Source organism: Palaemon carinicauda, chromosome 8 (genome assembly GCF_036898095.1).
Source record: "Palaemon carinicauda isolate YSFRI2023 chromosome 8, ASM3689809v2, whole genome shotgun sequence".
Lineage (NCBI taxonomy): Eukaryota > Metazoa > Arthropoda > Malacostraca > Decapoda > Palaemonidae > Palaemon > Palaemon carinicauda.
Window position 1 is genome coordinate 33,746,775 of NC_090732.1, and position 15,000 is coordinate 33,761,774.

Sequence of the window (15,000 nt, forward strand, 5' to 3'; positions counted from 1 at the left end):
TATTCATCCAGGTTACACTGTGGGTGTTGGAAGGTGTCTTTGAACACGGTCAATGGATCTGGAAAGGTGGAGCATAACACGGTGAGCCTCCCCTTTAGCTTCATGGTAAACAAATTGATCCCTGGAGAACCCTACAGGGCAAGAACCATTTTTGCTATGAAGAGAGTCTGGAAACCCTCTAACTCTAACACCAGTGTCTTTGCTAGTATATTTCTGTTGCCTGAAATGTACCAGGCTGACAACTCTATGGCGTGGAATGCTGTCCAGGCATGCATCCACTTCATCAGCTAAAATTGAGTATAAGAAACTGTGCCATCTTGCTTGTTGACATAGGCCACTACAGTAGTGTTGTCGTTCAACAATACTACAGAATACCTCCTCAAACATTCTTGGAATGCTTGCAGTGCTAAAAAGACTGCCTGTATTTTGAGGACGTTCATATACCAATGAATGTCTTCTCTCGACCACACCCCTGAGTCCACCTGATCATTCAGGTGTGTTCCTCACCACTCCGTTGATGCATCTGAAAACTGCTGCCTGTCCGGAGGTGAAGAATTGAGTGGGATTCAGCTGGTTAGGTTTTCCTAGTTTAGTCACCAAGTAAGATTATTACAAACTTCCTGCCCTACAGGAACAGGAATGAATGGGGATCTCAAGAATATGACCAGTGATCCTTCAAACACCACTGAAGAGATCTCTGGTGGAGGTAACTATGTGGAACCAGTTTCTACAGAGAGGGAAAGTAGCTGAGAAGACTCTGGGATTTCTGTCTTGACCTTGCACATGACCACTGGGAAACAAAGAGACAGTTTGGAAGGTGGCCATGGCAGAAAATTATATTGCGTCCAATAAACAGGCAAAGAAGGATTTACCTTCTGGCGGTAGTCTCTATAAGGAGAGTCACCCCAACTCCATGTGTGTACACCAGTGGGTTAACCTGCAGCATGAATAGAGCCTTCTGCATTACGAGGGGTGCAGGGCAAGATCTTGTTTAACTGGCTGGATTGAAGAGTTCTCAGATATACATATGCACTTGTCAACTCTATGCAAGTCGAAATCAACCAGATGTTACTAAGGCAGCTCTAAGTATGGGCTCGACCCTTAATAGGTACAGGAATGCTGATCAATGACTAAACTTCCACTGAAGGTGGTGCCAAGGTCGGTTCCCCGTTTTCATTGCCCTCACGGATAAGTGCTAGAACGTTCAAAAAGGAATATGCTAACTCAGGATTTTCCGGCTCCCTAGGCACAGATCCAAGGTCCGGTGTCATAGGGGTAGAAAAATAACTTTCACCCCAGTACCCAGCCTGGATAGAGGGTGTAGCAGGTTTCTCTGTTGGTTCATTTCCACAGAGAAGAAGCCCCGGTAAGGACAACAAAAGCGAGTGGTGAATCCCTGTGATTGGTGAAGGCAAAGATGAAAGGCGTAGCTCATATTCTTCCATTGAGTGATCGGGGTTGGGGGACGGCATCTTGCCAGAAGGTATATTGTCCTCCAAATCTTGGTCTTCTATTGCGTGTTTGGCAGGAGTCCACCATCCAGGTAGAAAGGGTGTTGGAGAGTGCTGAAGCTGTTATTCTACAGCTAGGTGTCAAGATGGTTAGAACAGCATTTCAGGCTTATACATGGATTTTGAAATGCAGAATTTGTTTCCTATTCCTAAAATCTTATAGATCAATTCAAGGGAACTATATTTTACATTATTTTGTGTCCTATAAGGTAGTCATTATTCCCAAAACAATATTTCACTGAACTAACGCAGTTTATAACTTACCCACCTGCATTCTAGTACTAATTATAAGTTTTTGGTTTATTTTATGGTGACCTTATGCATTTGATATACCTCTAGTATAAGGTCTTAAAATTTGTTAAACAACCATTACAAAGGGAACTGGTCGTATTTCATTTATTTATGTATAGCCTGGCTGGATAATTTACCCCATTTTAATAATAATAATAATAATAATAATAATAATAATAATAATAATAATAATCATCATCATCATCATCATCATCCAGATACTTTAGATGATAAGTACTGCTATTAATCAGTAAAAGCCATTGGATTGCCAATATCACTTTAATTAACACCAATAGTTATGCATAACTTGCCGTTCTTCGTATATTTCATACCAATAAAGTGAATAATTGAAAGGAGCAATTAACATAAGAAAAATTAAACATCTTTTGAATTGTAATTTTGAATATTGATTCTCATGAGAATACAATCAAACTGTACATGTTTAAAGGTTAATGGCCACTCATGATTGGAAGAGGAAATGAACATTGAAATTGCCTTATCAAGCAAGACAATGACCTAGAGACTGGTCACATATACATATGTTATGGCCAAAGCCCGTCTCTACCCAAGCTAGGACTAAGGAGGGCCAGGCAATGGCTGCTGTTGACTCAGCAGATAGACATATAGGCTTCCCCACACCACCCCTCCTTAGCTGACAAGGATGGTGAAATTGCAAGGACCTAAGAAAAGAAGGAGTTTGGGTGGGTTCGAACCCCATTCTAGTGTTCACCAGTCAAGAACATTACCAAAACGGCCCCAACAAGATGTGTTACGTAAATAAACCTATATTTCTAAATTCTAACAAAATAAAAGAACGCAATGACGATTTATCTTCATTGGGGTGTACATTTCAGTTTTAAAAAGCACAGTGTGTTTGGAGGACACGTAGGGGCCATTAATTTTATTCAGGGAATATTAAAGTTCCTGCATTAGTTAACAAAACATAATTTAAAATGCCGCTCTCTCTCTCTCTCTCTCTCTCTCTCTCTCTCTCTCTCTCTCTCTCTCTCTCTCTCTCTCTCTCTCTCTGGTAGTGTTGTTCAGTGATGTAGGTGTATTATATACTTGAATTCTTTTGGTTCTTGTTCGTAAACTTAGTGTATAGTATGGGTTTAACATTTTCTGTTGTATGAATGAAAACACATTCAAGAAATAGTTATGTGGCGTTGTGAAATGCAGAATAGGTTAACTTAACGAAAATTTTTAGGTTTATTTTGAATATTGTATATGTAATAAGTATCATATCTCATGAATATATTTTCTATGATATAATGAAAATAAATCAGTATTCTATATATAAATATATATATGTATATATATATATATATATATATATATATATATATATATATATATATATATATATATATATATATATATATATATATATATATATATATATATATAGATAGATAGATAGATATGTGTGTGTGAGTATATATATATATATATATATATATATATATATATATATATATATATATATATATATATATATATATATATATATATATATATATATATATATATATATATATATATATATATATATATATTCTTAATCACGGTCTTTGACGTATACAACTGTCATGTATCATGGGCCTCTGTCATCTCACAACAACATTTAATCTCTGTAGGGTGAAAACGAAGAAGCTCTTCTATGCTGTTCCTTTAAATTTATTTAACTATCTACAATTTCACGTAGTATTAAGATACTTTGGGCATCATCACAGCAGTGGTGCCGTGTATTTTGTTGGAAAGGAATGTAGGACTGTAACATGGTAGCTGCATCGGCAGGAAATCCCAGGAAATTACCGGGAAAAGAGTCACTCCAAAAAATACACAGAATCGATAACTATCAGAGTTTTTATTACTGGACATTTGGAGGAGTCCGTATAAGCCTTACTGTGTAAGCTGCTTTGGGCGTCCGATGAAGGCCCTGACATTCTTCTTCGTCTGCATTGGGTTTGGGGGATCAGGTTGTCTCTGGATGGTCAGTAGAACTTTCTTACTAAATTTTTAAATATCTCAAGTTCTCCATGAATTTGCGGATTTGTTAATGAAATTTATGTTCTACATTTTATATTGGAGTGTATTTCCATTCATTAATGTAGATAAAAGCGATAAGTAATATTTGAAAATGCAGTCGGTGGAATAAATTTAAAGTAACAACATATAAGTTTTTGGTTTCACCGTACGAGGGTTAACTATTGTCGTGAAATGGCAGATGATACCTGTTCAACCATATATCTTACCAATTACATACGTCGAAAGAATAGTTTGTGGAAGTGAACGGGTACCAAGATCATTTCCCACGACAGAACTACAAGGTGGTGAAGGGATCAAGCGTAGTTTATCAGAACATTCGTGCTTATTTCCAAAATTTTCGCCATATCCATAAAATTAACCAGCTAATGAAAAATAAACAAAATATGACAAAACCCCATCTTTATCATTTACATATTATGAGAAAACTTTTGATTCTGTCAAAACTTCGCTTTAATGAAAGCCCTACAAAGACAAGGGATAGATTAATCTTATGTTAGAACGCATGAACACATCTACACAGGAAGCACAGTAATCCCAATATTACATAAAGAAAATTCCAATTAAGAAAGGAGAAACAGAGAGACTTTGTCTCTCCTAAAAAATTGACTGTATTCCTAAAAGAAGTTTAGAAAATCTAGATTGGGAAAATTTAGATATTAATATTAATGTGGAATGGCTTAACAACTTAAGTTTTGCATAGGACATAGACGTGTTTAGTGAGTCATAGGAAGAAATGCAAAATATGATAGAAGATTTGAATTGAGAACGTAGAAATGTAGGACTGAAAATTAATATGATTAAAACTATGATAATATTTAATAAAAATGCTGAGTGACAGCAAACAAGGGTTAAGGACTAACCTCTAAAGGTTGATAATGCTTATACGTATTACGGCAGACAGTGAGTGTTTCCCTAGGACATAAGACCGAAATTAATGGAAGGATAAGTAATGCAGAGAGACCTTTTGGTAAAGAAAATGAGATTAGGAAAAGTAAAATGCATCATTCTCTAAAAAGAAAAGTATGTAATCAGATGGTCTTATCCTATTTACGTCTGGCATCTGCAACCTGGAGCATTACTAAAGAGCTAGGGAAAGAATAGTGACAGAAAAAGAGGAACTTGAATACAAGAGGAAACTAAAGAACAGGATATCATAACAACATGTAAGATAAGAAATGGATATGACAGAAGCCTGCGTATCATGAGAATGGCATGTATTAGAAGGGGATTAAGAATAAGGAAATGGGCCACCAAGAGATTGTAAAAGATGCAGGGAAGGAAGAGAAGAAGTTGGATTGTCGAACTAAGAACATTAGCAATTATCAACTAGCATAGAAAAATCATAAACAGGCGCGAGTGAAAAGACATGTCTGAGGCCTTTGTCCTTCAGTTGACTAGATACGGATGATGGTAAATATATATATGTATATATATATATATATATATATATATATATATATATATATATATATATATATATATATATATATATATATATAACGGATTTTGAGCGAAGCCAAAAATCTATTTTTGGGTAGCTTCCTAGGGTATATTACAACTACGGCGATATTCCCAGAGAATTTACCTTAAGGTACCAGAATTCTAACTCCTGGAGCAAGTATCCCTCGTGAAAGGGATATCGCGACATATCAGAGGACGTATTCTAGACACGCCACATGGCAATCTACATCCTGGACAGAGATTTCGTCTCGTAGGAGGTGATTGGCGAGATACGAATTCGGGAAAGAAAAAGGGGAGCCGCTCCCAAGGCTTCCCTATCCTCCGATTCGTATGCGTGTCTGGCGCCAGGCATCTGTATTCCTTGTAGCGTACACGAGGTGCTACAGATACTGTTTGTAGGGAGGGGTCCTACAGCCCTTTCTTAGAAAGGCAAGGGCGGGTCCATCAGGACGACATGGCCATCTCACCCAAAAATAGATTTTTCGCTTCGCTCAAAATCCGTTTTTTGGGCTCAAGCCATGTCGTCCTGATGGAAGTGTACCAGAGCATTACTGTATCTGTGGATTCTTAGAACGTGCCGTACTCCCCGGAGGTAATTTTTTCCCGGTCGACTAGACCTAGAGACCTAAGATGTTACCGTTATACATCTTTTCAACTAACTATAAACCATGTTAGAGCTTCCTGCCCCCTACAGGGAAGAGTCCTACTAGACTCTGGAAAAGTCTCAAAGAGTACATATACCTATGTATGAATACCAGGCAAGCTAATATAGTGGTCTTGCCCTATATTAAGTAAAGCATAGTTTGTAAAGAACCACTGCGTCAATATGAAATATCGACCAGTTCTCCGCACAATACTTGTATTGGACAAAGGTTTTATATCCGCATAGGAGGAAAACCAATGCAACATAGCTTGCATAAAGGAACAATTCTATTAGAATTATCCCAGATAAGGTACATAGAAAGAATGCTCAATTATACCAATAAATTGACACAGGTGAAGGAGACGCAAGGTTCTCAAGAACCAGATTATTGACAGGCAATAAATAGACAGGTTAACCACAATTATATATATATATATATATATATATATATATATATATATATATATATATATATATATATATATATATATATATATATATATATATATATATATATATATATATATATATATATATATATATATATATATATATATACATAAGAAGAGGATAACCCAAAACTTTAAGCATAAGTATGATAGTAAACAGAGCTTGTTTGTCTGAAAGAAAAAACATTAAATGCCACTTTTAAGATACCGAGGTATCAAAGTCATAAAAGCCTGTATTACAAATCAATGACATTAGCGTTAGAAACGCTCGGCACACATGTCTGCACTTATGCTAGGTTCACCTTCGGAAATGGAACAGTCTGCATGGGCAACACCGTGCCCTCACTTAGTTTGTAGTACAGTATGTAACTACACACTCACTCTGGAATTAATCATCCCAATTAAGACCACTGTTCCTCGCAGAGTTAAACAGTAGGGTTAACACCGCGACCCACTGCTACCACAGATCTCTTTTAGTTCTTCTACTTGCTTCGCATAGTGGCGAAAGAACACTCTGGAAGACTTCCAGCCAGTGTATGAACGGAGATGTTCAAAATCCATACAATTAAAGAAATTTAAGGATGAGGCAACTTTTCCTCGGATCGTGACCTGCGGGTGTATTGTCAGGATCCGCTCTGCGAATAAAATATGTGATTTTCGCTCTGAGTTGATTCAGAGATAAATTTGAGCCTGATGTTTCTCCCCTGAATAGTTGACCAGCCTTGAAGTCTGAAGTTCTATGAAGATAGACCTTTAGGCATTCTACTGGACATAGAGATGCATCTTCTTTCAGAGGGCAGATTCTCCAGGGACCCCACCTGTTGGTGGGTAACTCATTCTTGGCGAGAAACGTAGGATCCGGAAACAGGTTCAGTTCTCCCCCATCCAGGAACTGAACACGACCTGCCTCTCTCGAGAGGGCTACAATCTCACTAACCCTGGCCCCGGACGCGAGTGCAAAATAGGAAAATACCTTTTTGAGTCAAATCCTTTAACGCACACTCTTCATTGCTCAACAGAGAAGCGAAATGAAGAACTTGTCTAAAGACTATGAAATGGGCTTTGGAGGTGCTGAAGGTCTGAGCCTAGCACAGGCTTTCGGGACTTTATTAAAGATCTCGTTACCTAGGTCGACCTGGAAGGCATATAGAATGGGTCTTGTCAAAGCAGATTTACACGCCGAAATCGTGTTAGCTGCCAATCCTTGACCATAGAGGTGGAGAAGAAAGATAAGCAGAAGTCTATCAAGATCTCCTGCGGATTCTTCGCCTTGACAAAAGGCCACCCATTTCTCCAAGATGACTCATATTGCCTTCTATTAGATTTGCACTTATATTCCTCAAGGAAGTCTATGCTGGCTTTCGAAATCCCGAAACACTTTCTCACAGCTAGGGAGAGAAAATCATGAGCTGCAGGGTCCGGGTTTTCTGTAATGAAGCGCAGACAGTTGACTTCTGGACTCGCTGGGTCAGAACTGGATCTGGTAGTGGTACAAACTTCAGCTACAGTTCCAATGCCAGGAGGAACCACACGCTGTTCGGTCACTTGTGGGCCACTATTGCCGCTACCCCTTGAAGGATCTCAGTTTGTTGAGGACCCTCAACAGAAGATTGTGAGGAGGGAACTGATAAATCTTGGACCATCTGTTCCAGTCGAGGGACATCGCGTCCACTGGTTCCGCTAAGGGGTCCTCGTACGGGGCACATACAGGGGCAACTGTCTTTCGTCGCAAAGAGGTCTATCTGCAGTTCTGGGACTGATTCAGAATGAAGGAGAATGATCCTGCGTCTAAGGACCATTCCGACTCTATCGGTGTGAACCTGGATAGAGCGTCCGCTGTCACATTGCGGACTCCTTGAAGGTGAACTGCCGACAGGTACCACTTCTTCTTTTCCGCCAATCGGAAGATGGCCAACATCACCTGGTTGAGAGGTGGTGACCTCGATCCTTGTCGATTCAAGTATCTCACCACTACCTCGCTGTCTATCACCAACCTTATGTGGATCGAGTGACGCGGGGAGACTTTCTTTAAGGTAAGGAGCACTGCCCTAGCTTCTAGAAAGTTTTATGTGAAAAGTCTTGAACAGCTTGGACCAAGTCCCCTGGACTTTTTTCCGATGAGAGTGACCTCCCCATCTCTCCTTCGAGGCGTCTGAGTGAATCGTCACCGACGGGGGAGGTGGCTGAAGAAGAACCGACTTCTTTAGATGTCTGGCTTGGGACCAAGGCCTGAGAAGAGTACTTAGCCGAAGCGGCTGGTCTTCTCAGATCTCTTCGCGCGTTTGATGCATAACTTCTCCAAACTCCGATTGCATCCTTTAGCTGTGCTCTTAGCACTGGGTCTGTCACCGAAGCAAACTGGAGAGAGCGCAGTACCCTCTCCTGCTCGCGTCTTGATATCCTTTCGGAATCTAGAAGTCTCTTGACAGAACCCGCTATCTCCTTCCTTTTCTTCCCCGGTATGGAGAAACGATGTGACAAAAGGTCCCAGTGGATTCCCAGCCACTGGAACTTTTGAGATGGAGAAAGTCGAGACTTTTTCTGTTGATCTTGAAGCCTAGGTACTCTAGGAACTGGATCACTTGACTGGAAGCTTGCAAGCATTCTGTCTTGGATGCTGCCCACACCAACCAGTCGTCCAGGTAGGCTACTACCTGAATTCCCTTTAGGCGTACTTGTTTGAGAGCTACGCTCGCAAGCTTCGTAAAAATCCTTGGGGCTATGTTTAGCCCGAATGGCATGGCTCCGAAGGCGTATAGTCTTCGTTGTAGCCTGAACCCTAGGTAGGCGGAGAGTCGATGGCTAATTGGAATGTGCCAATAGGCGTCTGACAAGTCTATAGAGACGGAATATGTCCTCTTGGGCAGTAAGGTCCTTATGTGTTGCAGTGTTAGCATTTTGAATTTGCAATTCACTATGAACTTGTTGAGTGGCGACAAGTCCAGAATGACTCTGAGCTTTTCCGAGTCTTTTTTGGGAACACAAAACAGCCTCCCTTAGAAATTGATGGGCTTCACCCTTCGGATCACCTTTTTTCTCCAACAGTTCTTGAACGTACTCCTCCATAACGGGGGTGGAGTGTTGGAAAAATCGAAGGCACGGGGGTGGAGTGCTGTACCAGCTCCCGCCCAGTCCATTCTTGAGTAGGCAGTGGGCCCAGGGATCGAAGGTCCACCGATCCCGAAATTTCAGAAGTCTCCCTCCTACCGGTATCACCTCACTTGGACTGCCGTCCTGAGGTCTTGCCTTCCTGACCACGATTACCCCTGAATCCCCTTCCCCTTGAGGGGCGTCTAGACAAGCCTCTGGCTGCTCCTCTAGGCTTTGCTCGAAAGGAAGTAGACTGCCCTTCGAATGCTGGGGTGAATGCCGTGGACTGTGTCGACACGGCCTGGGGTACCCACTGAAAAGTGGTCGGGGTTTGTGCCACGATCTGGGGCACCGGGGGCAATGGCAATTGCAGTTACTGTTGCTGTCTAAGAGGCTTGGCTGGCCGAGACGGTAGCCTAGTCCTCATAGTCTTCCTCTTTGGTTGAGGACCCTCATCCGGGGAAGACTTTCTTTTGATAGCCAGGCCCCACTTCTGGAGAAGGTTTCTATTCTCCAAGGCAGCCTTATCAACAACTTCTTTGACCAAGTCGGTAGGGAAAAGGTCTTTTCCCCAAATGTTGGAGGAGATTAGTTTCTTTGGCTCGTGCCTCACCGTAGCCGAGGTAAACATGAACTCCCTACAAGCTCTCCTTGCCTTGACGAAGCCATAAAGGTTCTTCGTCACTGTGGCCAGATGAGACTTGGCCACTACCATGAACATTTCATGGACCTTGGGGTCACTTGCCATCGTCTCGAGAGTAGTCTGAAGAGACATTGAGGCAGTCAGTCTTTCTTTTGTATCGAACTCTCTTCGCAAAAGAAAGTCAGACAGCTTAGGGAGGTCCTTGCTGAACTGATGTCCGGCAATATCAGCCTCCAACTTTCCAACTAAGAACGTAAGATGGACGTCCTTCCAGTCTTTGTGGTCCATAGGCAGGGCCAGCGACAAGGTTTACACTCCTCTAGGGAGGGGCAAGACCTGCCGGCCTCGACTGCTTTTAGTACAGCCAGAAACCCTTTCTGTAAAAAGGGGAAGGCTCTAGTAGGCGAGGACACAAAGGAAGGGAGCTTCCTATTCAATGCGGCTACCTTTGAGTTAGAGAAGCCCCTCTCTTTCATCGAGGATGAAAGTAGAGCTTGAGCCTTAGCATGGTCCATCACTATGACCTCCTTCGGCTCTGTCTCCTCATTTGAAGCTGGTTCCTTCCTCAGCCGGACATAACAGTCCGGATATGATGCCTTGCTGGGCCAGAATTCCACCTCCTCCAGGGGAACTGAGCCCAGCTTATCCGAGATGACGATCTTTCCAGTCGTCATCAGCATGTGCTCAGCATACCTCCATGGGTTAGCATCTGAGCACAAGGGAAGGTCTTTCACATTGAGCTTTTTCTGGGGCCCATGTGATTCTGCAAGGCACTGCATTTGCAGTTCCATTGCAGCCGCCTTCTCCTGATTCTCCTTCTGCATTTGTTGGATCATTCCAACAATAGAAGAGAGGGCCTGTCCCAGCTCTACTGGGAGACCGGCCGATGTAGAGGGAATAGGCTCCGAAATATGAACCGGAGTAGCCGACACCTCGTCGACGTCTACCTCTACAATGTCTGGGGCTTGAACTTCATCCTGGGCTTCTGCCAGGCGGTCTTCCTCTCGACACCCGTCCACAGCAGACATCCTGTCATCTAACTGGATGTCTTGCATCGCGACCGTGACTTCAGCATCCACCTGGATCTGAACTTAGGGGATCTCCTCTTGAGGCTGGGGAATCACTGCATCAGCCGATGCCTTAGGGAAAAGATACGCCCTCATCTTCTCACTTGGAAGATAAGGGCCAGAAGTGTTCTTTTGGAAGCCCCTTACCCAGGTACGAAGCTTCTTCCTAGCTATATCCCTTGAATCCTCTGTCCTAGGGGAATTAAAGGTCTCAGTAATCAGGTTAGTGCACACAGTACATACCTGAGGGTCCCAATACCGGAGATCATCCTTGGAGACAGCTTATGCTGCGTGTCTCCTACAAAACTCATGTCCGCAGAGGTTCTTGCTGCGGACGTTGCAGAAAGCACTTCCCCACTTCGGAGTGTCCTTCTGTAAAGAGAAGAAATTTCCATGAGTATCAAGTGAACTATGTATCACTGGATATGCATAGTATAGCATAACAATTCAGAAAGGAAAGACACACACTTGTGTTTCCCTCACAACCCATTGTTGCAGCCTTCCAGATAATAAAATCAAAATGGTTTATCTCTTCTAGAGTAACCAATGCAAGGTTTCCAGAGGAAACAGGTGGAGCTCACACCTAAGCAATGATTTTAAAATCCTGGATAATAGACAGGAAAGAACTCAGCTTCCTATCTGTAGGGCAACAGCAAAGGGATGTGCAAGAAAACACAATAGTTTTAGAAGACACAGTGCTGTACCAAAACCCTTACCATAGTTTTCTTCTTACTGTATATGTTATACTGAAGAATACTAGTACAGTATAGGGGGATGTGTGCCGGCCTGCCTTTGCCGGCTGGCACACACCACAACTAGCTTTAAAGTATACTACTTAACAGCTATAAGGCGGCAGCACTCTGGTTCAAATGCATGTCGGCAGCAACTGCCGGCCGGTAACAGCCAATGTTGGCCGGCAATGGCTGCCGGCCAGCAACTACACAAGGTAGTACCCAGCTGCCGGCCACACTCTTGGTGACCGGCAGACAAGGGCTGACATAAGCCGGCCGGCAAAGGTACAAGACCGATGCCAGCCAGCAGCAAAAGAACCAGAGGACTACACCTGCCCGGCTGCCGGCCTCATAGGCCGGCAGCCGGGTCAGGTACAGCACTAAAAGAAAAATAGAATGGATGCCGGGGTAAGAGTGTAAACAACCTCCAAGCCCGGCAACCGAAAGAGTGCATATAAGGAAGGGGAGAAACTAATTCAGGCTTCCTGACCAATGCCGTCTGGCTCTACAGGCAGGCATGGATGAGGGACCAAGAGAGGTCCGGGCAGCACTCGAAAACATAAGACCCTTGCCGGCCAGCAGCTCTGCCGGCCGGCAAGGGGCTGAGTCAATTCCACATCCTAACCTATACTAGGTCCAGATGTAGATCGACGTACAGTACAGTAATGGCTCGGCCATTACGGAGAAAGAGGGGGAAGGGACAAGAGGGTCCTGCCAACCTTGCTTTAGTGACAGATCACCCGCAGCCAAGAAACTTATCTTAGCCTAAGGGAGATCTAAGGGGGAAGGCCAGCAATACTTGCCAGCTCCCAGAGCACCAAAGCAAGGAAGGCGTTGCTACTCCCAGGGAAAGAACTTATCCTCCCCCGAGAACAGAAACAAGGACTAGTATGGTAGATCACAAAAGAAGGAATCATATCCACAGAAACCTTCGGTAGTGACCTAAGGGAGCTAAGCTCCCTTTGTCTGTGTCAGGTCAGCGAGGGGGACTCAGCCCTAAGCCAGACAACACAGACTCAGACTAAAAAACTCTGTTGTTCTGTCCCTCTTGAACCATACTACAGGAACAGGAAGGTACAGTAACACCCCATTATAGTTTTATCGAAAATAAATTCGGAAAAAACCACTTAGGGATAAGCCCAAGGCTTAAACAGAGGGAAAGGGATTGCATACCTTCTCCGAAGAAAAGAAAGCAACCGGGGAGTATGATAAAGTATACTAAGGCTCCATAAGCAACTAGCCTAGGCACCAAGAGAATCGATTACCTAAATCACCGAAACTCACTCGTATACTATCTTGGAAATATTCCACACAGTCTAAAATGTATAAAGTATAGCCTAAAGCTTCAATAACATTTTAATTACACTCGGAAAAACCATAATCATGCATGAAGTACTAGGACCAAACGACTAGGCTACATGGCCTAGCGTAGGCCAGAATGGCGAGTACTTCGCCAAATAATACTAAGCACGGAAGGAAATCCTATGTAATGCTAAATAGCTAAAATTTATTAAAGCAAAACAACCAGGGATGTCACTCTGACTAACTAATTTATACCTAGCGAGCGACAGCGTCCAGGACGCCTCTGGTAGGCTACGGCTCTTGTATCAAAGATTAATCCTATTAATCACTCAAAATTTTACCAAGAGCCTACATTTATACATAAAAGACATTATACTCAACTTATCAGAGGCCAACGAAGACGGAGAAGCCATGAAAAGTAGAATAAATCCAGGATTTGCGAGAAAAACAGGAAAAAACACCGAGTTGTTAAGCTACGCAAAAAGGAATACAGATGGTGCCAGGATTGGCGCCAGGCACGCATACGAATCGGAGGATAGGGAAGCCTTGGGAGCGGCTCCCCTTTTTCTTTCCCGAATTCGTATCTCGCCAATCACCTCCTACGAGACGAAATCTCTGTCCAGGATGTAGATTGCCATGTGGCGTGTCTAGAATACGTCCTCTGATATGTCGCGATATCCCTTTCACGAGGGATACTCGCTCCAGAAGTTAGAATTCTGGTACCTTAAGGTAAATTCTCTTGGAATATCGCCATAGTTGTAATATACCCTAGGAAGCTACCCTATAGGAACTTCCATCAGGACGACATGGCTTGAGCCCAAAAATATATATATATATATATATATATGCTTTTGGAACAGAGCTTCTCTCTAATGCAATTTTGAACAAAGGCAATTGCGTTCGTGTCGTCCGTGCCTTTCCTCCAGGAATCATCGTCTTTTTTTTTTCTTTTATCAATTCTCCAGCGTAAGCCTTTTGTTAAAGAGCGATGAATGTTCTTTATTTTATTCTCAATAATATTTTTTCGACGAAACCACGGCTTTATCAAGTGATTATTGCTTTATGGAAGTTTAGAGTTCGTTTTATGAGCTTTCTGAAAAAAAGTATTATTATTTATCTTGAAACTATAAACTGTTAAAAAAATAGAAATAAAAAAAGAAAAAAGTGAAAAGATTTCAGATTTCATAGGTTATGAGGTTGATCTCATTATGACTTTTCTGGTCAGAACACTGATAGGTTACTGTTACTCAAACTCCCCATCCTCCTCCAAGTCGTAATGAATGCCAATAGGTTAAGTTATGTATGTATATATATATATATATATATATATATATATATATATATATATATATATATATATATATATATATATACATACATATAAATATATATATATATATATATATATATATATATATATATATATATATATATATATATATATATATATATATATATACATATATATATATATATATATATATATATATATATATATATATATATATATATCATGATTTGGCATATGAAAAGCTAATAAGTGGCCTGTAATTCTCAAAACTAAATTTCATTACAATGGTTTATTTTTCAAAAAAACCATATGGCCTTTATCAATACGCCCGGCTGAACATAAGTAGTATAGAAGTGCATTTATCATTAATAAATATCATTATCATCAATTGTTTGATTTTGCTATCCCATTTATGACGTTCTTATTATTAATATTCATATTTGTAAAAGCCAAGCTACAGCCCTACCTTAAT